The sequence below is a fragment of the Tiliqua scincoides genome, chromosome 4 (assembly GCF_035046505.1).
Source record: "Tiliqua scincoides isolate rTilSci1 chromosome 4, rTilSci1.hap2, whole genome shotgun sequence".
Lineage (NCBI taxonomy): Eukaryota > Metazoa > Chordata > Lepidosauria > Squamata > Scincidae > Tiliqua > Tiliqua scincoides.
Genome location: NC_089824.1, coordinates 197522715 through 197533799, shown reverse-complemented (window position 1 = coordinate 197533799; position 11085 = coordinate 197522715).

Sequence of the window (11085 nt, the reverse complement as noted above, 5' to 3'; positions counted from 1 at the left end):
TCAGATCCCTCTTGCAGATGTCCTTGTATCGCAGCTGTGGTCTACCTGTAGGGCGCTTTCCTTGCACGAGTTCTCCATAGAGGAGATCCTTTGGGATCCGGCCATCATCCATTCTCACGACATGACCAAGCCAACGCAGGCGTCTCTGTTTCAGCAGTGAATACATGCTAGGGATTCCAGCACGTTCCAGGACTGTGTTGTTTGGAACTTTGTCCTGCCAGGTGATGCCGAGGATGCGTCGGAGGCAGCGCATGTGGAAAGCGCTCAGTTTCCTCTCCTGTTGTGAGCGAAGAGTCCATGACTCGCTGCAGTACAGAAGTGTACTCAGGACGCAAGCTCTGTAGACCTGGATCTTGGTATGTTCCATCAGCTTCTTGTTGGACCAGACTCTCTTTGTGAGTCTGGAAAACGTGGTAGCTGCTTTACCGATGCGCTTGTTTAGCTCGGTATCGAGAGAATGTGTGTCGGAGATCGTTGAGCCAAGGTACACAAAGTCATGGACAACCTCCAGTTCATGCGCAGAGATTGTAATGCAGGGAGGTGAGTCCACATCCTGAACCATGACCTGTGTTTTCTTCAGGCTGATTGTCAGTCCAAAATCTTGGCAGGCCTTGCTAAAACGATCCATGAGCTGCTGGAGATCTTTGGCAGAGTGGGTAGTGACAGCTGCATCGTCGGCAAAGAGGAAGTCACGCAGACATTTCAGCTGGACTTTGGATTTTGCTCTCAGTCTGGAGAGGTTGAAGAGCTTTCCGTCTGATCTGGTCCAGAGATATGCAGTGTATAGTATACACATTTACCTGAGAGTAAGAAGCATTAAGCTGAGTGGGGCTTATTTCAAAGTTGATATGCATAGGATTGTACTGTAATTGGATTTGTAGCTGTGATGATCAAACTACATGAGTCAAACAGAACATATGTATGGTTGTATGGAAATAAGAGTCCTTGTTATGCATGTCCAATATGCAATCATACCAGAAGCACTCATTTGATTGGGAGCTTCATTGAAGTCACTGAAAAGTTTACCAAGTGTCAATGGATTGGTTCAAACCCTGTTACCGAACTCCACAACCAATCAGCAATCTCTGGAAGCAGAGGTGTGGTAATGTTGGTTCTTAACTGAGAATTATAGGCAACTCCCCACCACAGCAGATGTAGGCAACCTCTGGTAAGTTTTTATGGAATTACCACATGGCTCCTGTTCAACAGAACAACCTGCTTTTATGACATATCCAGAGTGAACATACATATAGGCAGTCCTGAGGAGAGGGGGGCAGGCTGGCCCAGGCTTCCAGGGGGCCCAGGCCATGACAAAACATACTATACAGTACAGTAATTTTTTGTAGGAAAATGTAGGTGAGGGGGATCAGGCATCTTGCCCTGGGCTCAGTGCCAGCTCTCAGTGGTCCTGTGTACACATGAGAGAAGGATCAGTGCAATAAGCTCCACCCCAGTCTACATACATTCTGTTCAATGTCTACATGGTGTGTATGTATGGAAAATTGCACACGTGGAGGGCTCTCCTCACACAATCAAGAACCCTGGAAAAACAGAGTTCTTATTAACATGAAAAGAGGTCTCCATACATGTGCACACTCCATGTTGGTTCATCCTAGTTGTACTGTAAGTGCTGGGCTTCTGAATGCTGGGCTTCTGAATGCCATGGAATAGGAAGCCACAATTTGCAAACAATATTTGGCCTTCTTTGTGCAGATCTCTGACTCTTTTTTGATATTCATAAAATATCCAGTATCTAATAAACAGTTTCACAAGGAGAGTGGTACAGTGTCTGACCTGGAGCAGGCGACTGAAGGGTTAAAACCCCACTCCTGCCCACCAAAGTTATTTCCCCATAACAGCCAGCCTTAACTGCCTGGTAACTAACCATAACTAACTATGATCAGTGACCATGCAGAAGCAGAACGGCTAGGGAGGGAAAAGGTTGGGTGATGCACTTCATGGGACTGACATGTTTACCCATGATCTGACTGATTGCTCAATTCCGGGGGTCACATCTCCAGTCTGAGATTCTCCAAAAGCAAAATGATGGGAAAGGAGAAATATTTTATGGTAAGTTTCTGTATTTACCGGTGCACCCCCCGCCCTCAATAAATGCACCAGACTGCGGCTTAGATTTAAAACTGGGCCACTTTATTGATTGTTAATTTACAGCAGGGTGACTGGGGTAGTTGGCTAAACTCCCAGTTCTAAGTCATGCAGGGTTGTTAACAGGGGGAAACGAACCTAGCCGTCTACCTCCCCCAAGGTCAAAGGGCGAAACCATCTGACTCAAGGCTGTCACCAGACCTGCGGCCTAGGACAACCTGTCAGCGTTGCCCAAATGCTTAAAACAGCAGGACTGCTGGCCCGCAGGTCAAGCCTTGCCAGGCGTGCCAGTCCAGTCAAAGGGGCTCGCCAGCCAGCCTTTTTGAGCCGGGAAAGCATCATGTGAGCAGTACTGGCTCACCCCTTGCTGTCTTAGATGGACGCCCGGGTGTGGCTACTTACCCTGACCCCGCACACTTCATGCCACAAGGGAGGACAGCCTACTGCTTGTCCTTCCTGTCCCCACTAAAAATGAATCGCTTCAAACCCTGCTGTAAATCAGCCTTTTTACAAGTGCCACCACCTAGGGAGGTACGTGGGGCAGCAGCAAGAAATAGGGCCTTCTCAGTAGTGGCACCAATGCTATGGAATTCCCTTCCTCTTGACTTAAGAACTGCTCCCTCTCTTGAAACTTTTTGGCGAGGCCTGAAGACCCTTCTGTTTAGACAAGCCTTCTGAGTTCCTGGCCTTTTTAAACATCTTTTCAACATCTTTTAATATCTTTTTAAATACCTGGTTACAGGCCTGATTCTTTTATGATTTGCTGCTCTATGCTCTTTTTACCTGACTACCTTTTTATCTGACTACTGTTTTTATGATATGTTGTTAATATGCTTTTATCTGTTTTTAAATTATGTTTTTAAATTTGTTTTAACCTTGTTGTAAGCCGCCTTGAGTCCCTCCAGGGAGAAAGGCGGGGTAGAAATAAAGTTAATAAATAATAAAAAGATGTCATAGCCCTGTGGGGACAGATGAACCCCATCACTGCGGAAAAGAGCAGGGCTGGTCCATACAATATTGGGATGGGGGATGATGGACCCACCCATGGCTACAACGACCCTTCCCAGGTAATCACTGACTTGACGCCTGGCCACGTCAATGTGGCAGATGTTGTGTGTGCCCCTCCAAACCCTCCTGGGGAAAAGGTTGGACCATTGGATCGAGATCCCAGGGAACCAGTTGCAGATGGTGAGAAAATCCTTACAGGCCTGCAGCCTCAAGGACAGGGTCATCCTCTGACAGTGGTCATTTTCTCCCAGAGGTATGATGATTACCTGGGGTGGCAGATGGGTAGCAACATATTCGTATATCATGTGCAGGAATTGACCCCAGTACATGCCTCTTATTGCCAGCCATGCTATGTTGGCGTGACCAGCCAACCCCAGCTGCGACCCGAAGCTGGTGGATATCGCATGCTTCCTGGCCCAAAAAACGATAGAGTGCCCGATGACTAAAGTATGAACGAGCTTTGGCCACCATGGACCTGTCAAGGCGAAAAGAACAGTAAGGGACAGGAAGCAGTGCCTTAGTAGGTACCTAACAACTCTTAAACATGACCACTTGGTCCAAACATGGTGAAAGGCCAAAGAGCCCCACGGGGGTCCCATTCAGCTCACATTGCTAACCTGGGAACTGAACGACCCAACATCCCCCTAAGGCAACATAAGGAAGCCACCGGATTCCCATAAACGAAGCCACAAGGCCCAAAGGCAGATGCCTCTGAGAAACCCCCTTAGGGGGAAGGGGGAGTCTTCCTTAAAAACTGGCCCGAAGGCTACGACAAAATCAGAGGAGACTCCCAATGCTGGAGTGAGAGCGTGCATACAATATTGAGAGGGCACATGCCATGCAACTTACCTCAGATAATACCAATAGGCGCCAGAACGCCACCTGCCAATCCTCTGAATGGCCGGAATGGGCCAACCTAATTGCACAGCCGCCGAGGCGGAATGAGTGTAATGCGGAATGAGTGGAGCCCATATTCCTCCAGTTGTAACCCCATCTGCTCCAAGGCCCCCTTAAGCAACTGTTTAAACTGGTAGAGCGTAAGTGGAATTAGATCCCCATGTCTGAAAAGACACCCAGGACCAGGGGGTGCCATTGCCCGGTATACCGACAAGGCATGAACAGGGCAGAGTCGCAGATTAGGAGAGCTGTGGAGAAGCACAATGTGGCCCCTTCCTAATTGATCATTCTTGGAGAATCTAAGCCGCAGGTGGATCGGATTGCCCAAAATCTCACAGTCATCCCACTGCATGGTTCTTTCCCCGGGGGCCCCTTTCGATTGTGCTAGAAGCTCTTTTGCCCTAAATGCCCCAAAGAAAAAGATGAGTAAAACAGTGCGAAATAGGCAAATCTCAAATTGAGAAGAGCACAAAAGGCCAAATTCGATATAGAGCCCTGCAGGAGGGTAACTGTGATGGGCCTGCGCTGGTCAGGCAGTGGAGGGGTGTCTTTTTTAAAATGCTCCAGCATCTTACAAACTCTAAAATCAGCAGCTGGGTCCTTAGTTCCCGCGGCTTGGCACTGAAGGAAATGGCAGCTAAGTAGATGGACATGGACCGGACCAATATATCAAGGTCCCAAAGGGCCAACAGGAAATGCATCACCGCCTCGGGTGGGGAGGATGTGGAAAGGGCACGGTTCGCCTCTGTACAAAAGGAGGTGAACTCCCATATTTTACTGCGATAACTGGCCCGGCTGGAAGGAGCTAGGGATGCCCAAATGGCCCCTTGGGCTCGGACGAACTAAGGTTCCACAACCAGCTGGGCATTGGGTCTGGGTCCTGTGCTGCCTCCGGGGCCAACAGCCGAAAACGCTCCCCCTGCAAACGAGAGAGAGAGTCGGCGATATCATTATCGAGGCCTGGAACATGTCTGGCTGTGAATATGGCATTAACTGAAAGGCACTGTCTCACGAAGACCCAGACTAGGCGCATGACCCTGGCTGATTTAGATGTCTGTCGGTTGACAATGTGCACCACGGTGAGATTATCACACCAGAATAACATGGCAGAAACTTGTCTGCCCATATGAAAACTGCCACCACTATCGGGAATAATTCTAAAAAAGTTAAATCTTTGGTGATACCTGCTGACACCCAGGAAGGTGGCCAGGCAGCGGAACACCAATGACCCCTGAAATAAAGGCTGAAACCAAAACCCCCGGCGGCATCTGAATGAATCAGCAGTTCCACTTCCAGCAACTTCAGGCTTCTCCAAAAGGAGACACCATTGAAATTTAGCATGAAATCGGACCACATATCCATGTCGGCACGCATGGGGGCTGTAACCCAGGTTTATGGTGCGGCTGCTTTAAGCTGCTTGTGGCATTGCACAGGTGCCGGAGAAAGGCCCTGCCCGGGGCAATAACATGGCAGGCAAAATTTAAATGACCAATTAGTACCTGGAGGTCCCGCAATGTGATCTTGCATGCCACGCGAGCGACACTTAGCAATTTGCAGAGTTTAACAAGTTTGGCGAGTGGAAGACAGCTCTGCTGCAGTACAGAGTCAAGTTCGACCCCCAAAAAGGTGAGGCACATGGCTGGGCTTTCAGTTTTTTCATGTGCTAAGGGGACACCAAGTTCCCCGCAAAAGTACAAAAGTAGCCAAGCCCTCTGAACATATTTTGGTTCCCGCTGGGCCTATTAAAAAAAAGTCATCGAAATAGTGGGCGGAGTAAACCAGGCAAGCCCTGTCATGGACCACCCACTATAGGAAGGAACTAAAACTTTCAAAGGCGGCACAGGAAACCAAAAAACCCATGGGCAGTGCCCTATCAACATAGTACACCCCTTCAAAATAGAAGCCCAACTGGCAGAAATCATTGGGGTGGACTGGCAGTAGGAGAAAAGCCGATTGGATATCAGCCTTGGCCATGAGAGCGGAGGGACCACAGTCACGGACCAAAGTCACAGCCTGATCAAAAGAGGTGTATCTGACAGAGCAAAGGTCATGTGGGATCCTGTCATTCACAGATTGGCCTTTGGGGTGTGACAAGTGGTGTATTAACCGAAATTCACCGGGGGACTTTTTGGGGGATGAGACCCGAAGGGGAAACTTGCAAATTGGGAAGAGATTACTCAGAAAATGGACCGGCCACTCGGCCGGCCTTGACTTCTTTGACAATCTTTTTCCTCACCACCTCCTCCATACCACAAACTGAGCAAAGGTTCTTGGCCCAGGAGAGTTGGGAAGGAGGGGGTGCCGGAATCCAAAAACTACTGGAAAAATCTTCCCAAAGGTATTTGGCCTTCGGCCAGTTGGGATATCGCTGAGTAACCGGCCAAGGAATGGAAGCCTAATGGGGGTTGAGCCCTTTGGAAGGGGCAGCAGATGGGGCACCACCTTTCGGCCTGCCCCTGGGTTGCCCTCAAAATCGTGACCTGGCCCATCCCAGCTTGGGGCAACTGGATACCATGTGTTTGGCCCCACATTGCACGAAGACGTGTGAAAAGGGGCAGTTGGACCGACTACAACGTCCCATGACATTAAATTTGTGACAGGTACATGGGTATTGAACCCCCTGAGCACCCGGGGTTGCTCTGCCTTGTTTGCTCCTATTTCTGGCGATCAGGTGACCGCTGTCCGAGTGGTCACCAGTCGTCGGTTTTGAAGGAATAACTAGCTATGCCCACAACTCCCATTGTGGCATGTGCCAATCAAGGGCAGGATCATGGGAGGACCTCATGCGAAAGTGTTCATCATAAGAACACCAAGCAGGGCCAGAATAATCATGAAAAGCCCTATGGACGATGTCCAAATATTTAAAGAGGGAAGGAGCCTTGTTAGGGTACATTTGGAGGACTACTGAGGCATAAATTATAAAACCATTGAGCCAGTTCGCCCAATTTTTATTGATTTTCCTACGCTTTACTAGCTCCTGGTCCTTAAGGGGTTCTCCCAGCCTTGGGGCGGGTTCAGGCTCCACCTGTAAAAGGCTGAAGATGTCCACAAATTCTCCTCGCCAAATTTGCTCCTTCATCGATAGAGCTAAGTGGTCACCCAAAGGTAGAGCGATGTCCCCATATGAAATTATGGGGCAATCACTAGGTTCTATCACAAGACCGGGGGGGGGGGATTTGGTGGCCCTGTGAGGATATCGGTTGGCCTTGGGCAAGAGGAAGTGCTTGACCTGGAGCAGTAGGGGCACTAAAAGGCCCACTAGCACTACCGGCAGGCTGGGCCGCTGGTCCAGTGAAACCGAAGGGTTCTGGAGGCCAGGGGTAGCTCAGGCCACCATACGGCAATGTCGTGTGTGGAGACTACCATAATCCACTGAATGGATAACTCATGGTTAGCGAATTGGGGTATTCAGGGATTATGCCCTTGTCATCCCAAACCGGTGTAATCGGGTCGTAATCAGGCCCTTCTATCTCACCTGCGCGCCCCCTGTCTGCCGTGGCCTTGTCCTGTGAAGGTTTAACGAGATCAGCTGCCACTTGGACCCCCGAGGCTTCCGACGACTCCTCATCTGATAACCTCTTGGCGGCAGGGACTTTGCCTTTTTTATTGGAAGACAGAAATGTGTTAAGGCGGGTACCATGGCCCGGGTGGTAAAATTTGCGTTGGGGCCCCTCAGTGCTGGATGCTCCTCCCCCATTGCCCTTGCCTGCCCTACGCATTGCCTTCTCTTTTTGCCGTGCTTCCAGGCGCGCCACTAATGCCTTAAGCTCACCCAGGTCCCTGCCTTCATCAGAGGACAAGGAAGACTCAGCTGGTTTGGGAACAGGGTGCTTAGGTGCCTTGTCGCACCTTTTTTGAAGGTGCTTAGGCTTTTAAAACTTTGAGAACCCTTACTGAGGCCCCACCCTAATAGCAATAACCTGTTAATTCCCCCAACTGTACCCTGTCTCCCCTTATACTCAATATTCCATGTTGTTGTTGTTGTTGTTGTTGTTGTTGTTATTGAAGGGGGCACCTGCTGGGGGCTCAAGTGGGGTGGGGTACATAATTGCTCTCCCCAGGCAGCGCAGGGGGGGAGGCAGCAAGACCTTAGTACTGGCAAGCTAGTGATACCGCCACAAATGGCGGACAGGGGAGACAAGATAGCACCTGCACATTTTATCCCCTGCGCCAGGCGGGAAAAGGGGGCTGGAGGCACCCCACCAAGTCTGTGGGTAGCTGCAGGGCAGGGGGGCTGCCCAAACCCAAAGACGGGGGCTGGCTCAAAGCCCCGAGCTGAGCCCCAAGGAGCGCAGGGTAAAGCCCCCGAGGGTCATGTGTGGCTTCCTCGCCACACCAGGGCAACCACCATGGGCGGGCACGTCTGCCGCCCACACCCTAGCCCACTTGCAGTGGGGGGGCACCCCCATGTCCAACCGGCACAAGCGGAGCCCCGCTGGTGCCGGGTGCGGCGGGGAGAGTGCGCACGACACCCTCCGCTCGGCTGCTGCCCATCAGGCGCCAAGCGCTGGAGGTGCCACGCTCCAGGAGCGCCCGGCAGCTGGTGCCTCAGGCACGGCGGGGGAGAACGCGTGCCTCTCCCTCCGCTTGGCTGGTGCCTGCAAGATGCTGCTTGGGGAGAGCGCTCCCAGGCACAACTTTGCTGCGGCTGTGCCTCTCCAGCCACAGCAGGTCCGGAGCTGGGAGCAACGCGTCCTCCCGCGTCACCGCTCGCTTCCGGACTGAGGCTGGGTTGGGCAGCCACCCGATTCCAGCCTGATTTTCCCGCCTCCAGTCACAGGAGGGCCAATGGGGAGCAAGCCCCAGCCTGTCTGCATTTATATTACATTTGTTTTTCTGTTGCACATGTTACCTTCGAAATGGTGGCAACAGGCATAAAACATTACTTGGTAAACTGGATAGATGACTCAGTCCTTAACACAGAGACCACAGTTCCTGCATCTACAGTAACAAGGTGCCATATTTAGCCTCTCTGACCATAACCACATGTCCAGAGAACTGTGGTAGATCAGCTGTTTATTTCCCAGAGTTACATCACTCGACAGTCTGCACTGATTCCAGGAAATGTAAATGATTGATTTGTTTGCAAAGTGATATATTTATCAAGAAATCTGCCTGAGGAGAAGAAAAATGGTCTTCCTTCTGGTAGCATGTCTTCCAGTAGTTCACCTCCCCATAAGACTAAACACAGCTTAGAACAGGAAAGTGTAGCAGAAAAGCACTGAATGCAAATTATTTAAAGCTAGTGCATGTCGAACCGGAATTAGGTTTGCTACTTTTTGTTTTCCAAATTAAGTAGTAGGGTACCACTGAATCCTCATTATTATCTTTAGGCAGAGTAAATAACCCACCCCCAACACTTTGAGAAGCCAATTCAACATTATTCAGAGACTGGATGATTTGGAGCAATGGGAAGTGAAAGTTACTGGTGGCAGTAACTTACTATTCCCAGCTGGAAGACTTTCTTTGTCCCAGAATACACCTAGGAATTATGCTGTGTAGTAACAAAGTGTCCTTCTGGGAACGTACGAGGAGCGGGGCAATGCTGGCTGACAGCTGTGGGCCACTAGGTGAATTACCAAATCCACCACTGTTTAAGTCAATGCAAATCAAAGTAAAATAGGCTTTACCTTCTTTTTACCCACACCCACCCCACAAGATTTTGAACTGAAATTCTCACTTGAGACTTTTCAACTCAGTCTTATCTACTAATTCATTTCATTGTATCATGCTAGTTCTCAAAGCTGCTCAGGGAGAGGTACACTGAGCTATCCTGTTAATCTTCAGAATGTACTCATGAAGTTAGGTTGATATTTAAGGGAACAGTCAGCCCTACAGCAGAGCTGACATTTGAAGCCAGCCCTCCCTGATACAAGTCTTTATTTCTCAATACAAAAAAGTCAATACTTTGTTTCTCCTGAGAATGATTTTGTTTTGTAAAATGGACCATCGGTTTGAGTGACCCTTGGTTTATGCAGTCTTTGAGAGTATGTGTTGGAAAATACAAACCTTTTCCACTGGGCTATATGCAGGATTGCCTTGTCTTTCATGTAAATTTACCACTATACACACCTGGACATACATTTCAGCAGACAAAAGTACCATCCATGTGCAGTCCCACCTGCAATACCATCATCCAACCACCATTCACAACAGGTCAGTTGAGTTGTGGATCCATTACTTTTTGTTCTCACTGAAGATGAATTACACAGGGACTGGATAGTGCTGTTTTGTGGATGCCAGAACACTATCTCTGTGGTCTCTTCCTTGCTTCAGAGAAACCAAGGTCTGCATACAAGCCAGCAGAAGAAATTTGTTGCAGGAAACTGTGAGGTTGTACATCTTTGCAAGGCTTGTAGGGCCCTGTACTCTGTGAACTAAACCCTAATTGCTCTTCATTCGGCGATAGGCAATTGTACTGGTCTTCCTTTGCATAGCCTTGGGTGCACTGTGATGCACACCATTGATTAAGCTGCAGTTTCATCAGGACTAGGGTGCTGTTTCCTTTGATGCTTTCTCTGAAGCAGGCCCATTAAAGAGATCTCCAAATCTTCATCTTTCTGAGAGCCAGGTACTTTATAGAAAGAGGCAGGGAGTTCAGTGGGGTAGGTGGTGCTGTCCGTTGTCTGGGAAATTAAGCATGGTTAAGTGTGGAAACGAGTTTGTGTTCATTTTAAGAAAGTTTATATTTAATGCAGGCTAGCCAATGGAGAAAGGGAATGGCAGGAAAGGAACATAATAACTGCAAGTTTTGTGGGTCCCTTAGGAGATCTCAAGCCAAACACTTTCTGCCCACATTCCAGAGTGAATGGGAACCAAAAGCTGACTCCAAACTGTCCCACACTTCAGAGAAATGGAACTTGGTGGTTAAACTTATCTCCCATAATAAGAGAAGCAGAACTCTTAATCACTAGCTTAATAGCAGCACACAAACACTCTCTTCCCCTACAGGCAGACTGATCATCAAAGGCAACTGAGATCTTTTGGGTTAAACTGATATAGTCCTGTTGTCTTGCAGCCAATTAGCCCAATTTTCAACTCTATAAAACAGCAAAATGAATAACAGTAATAAAC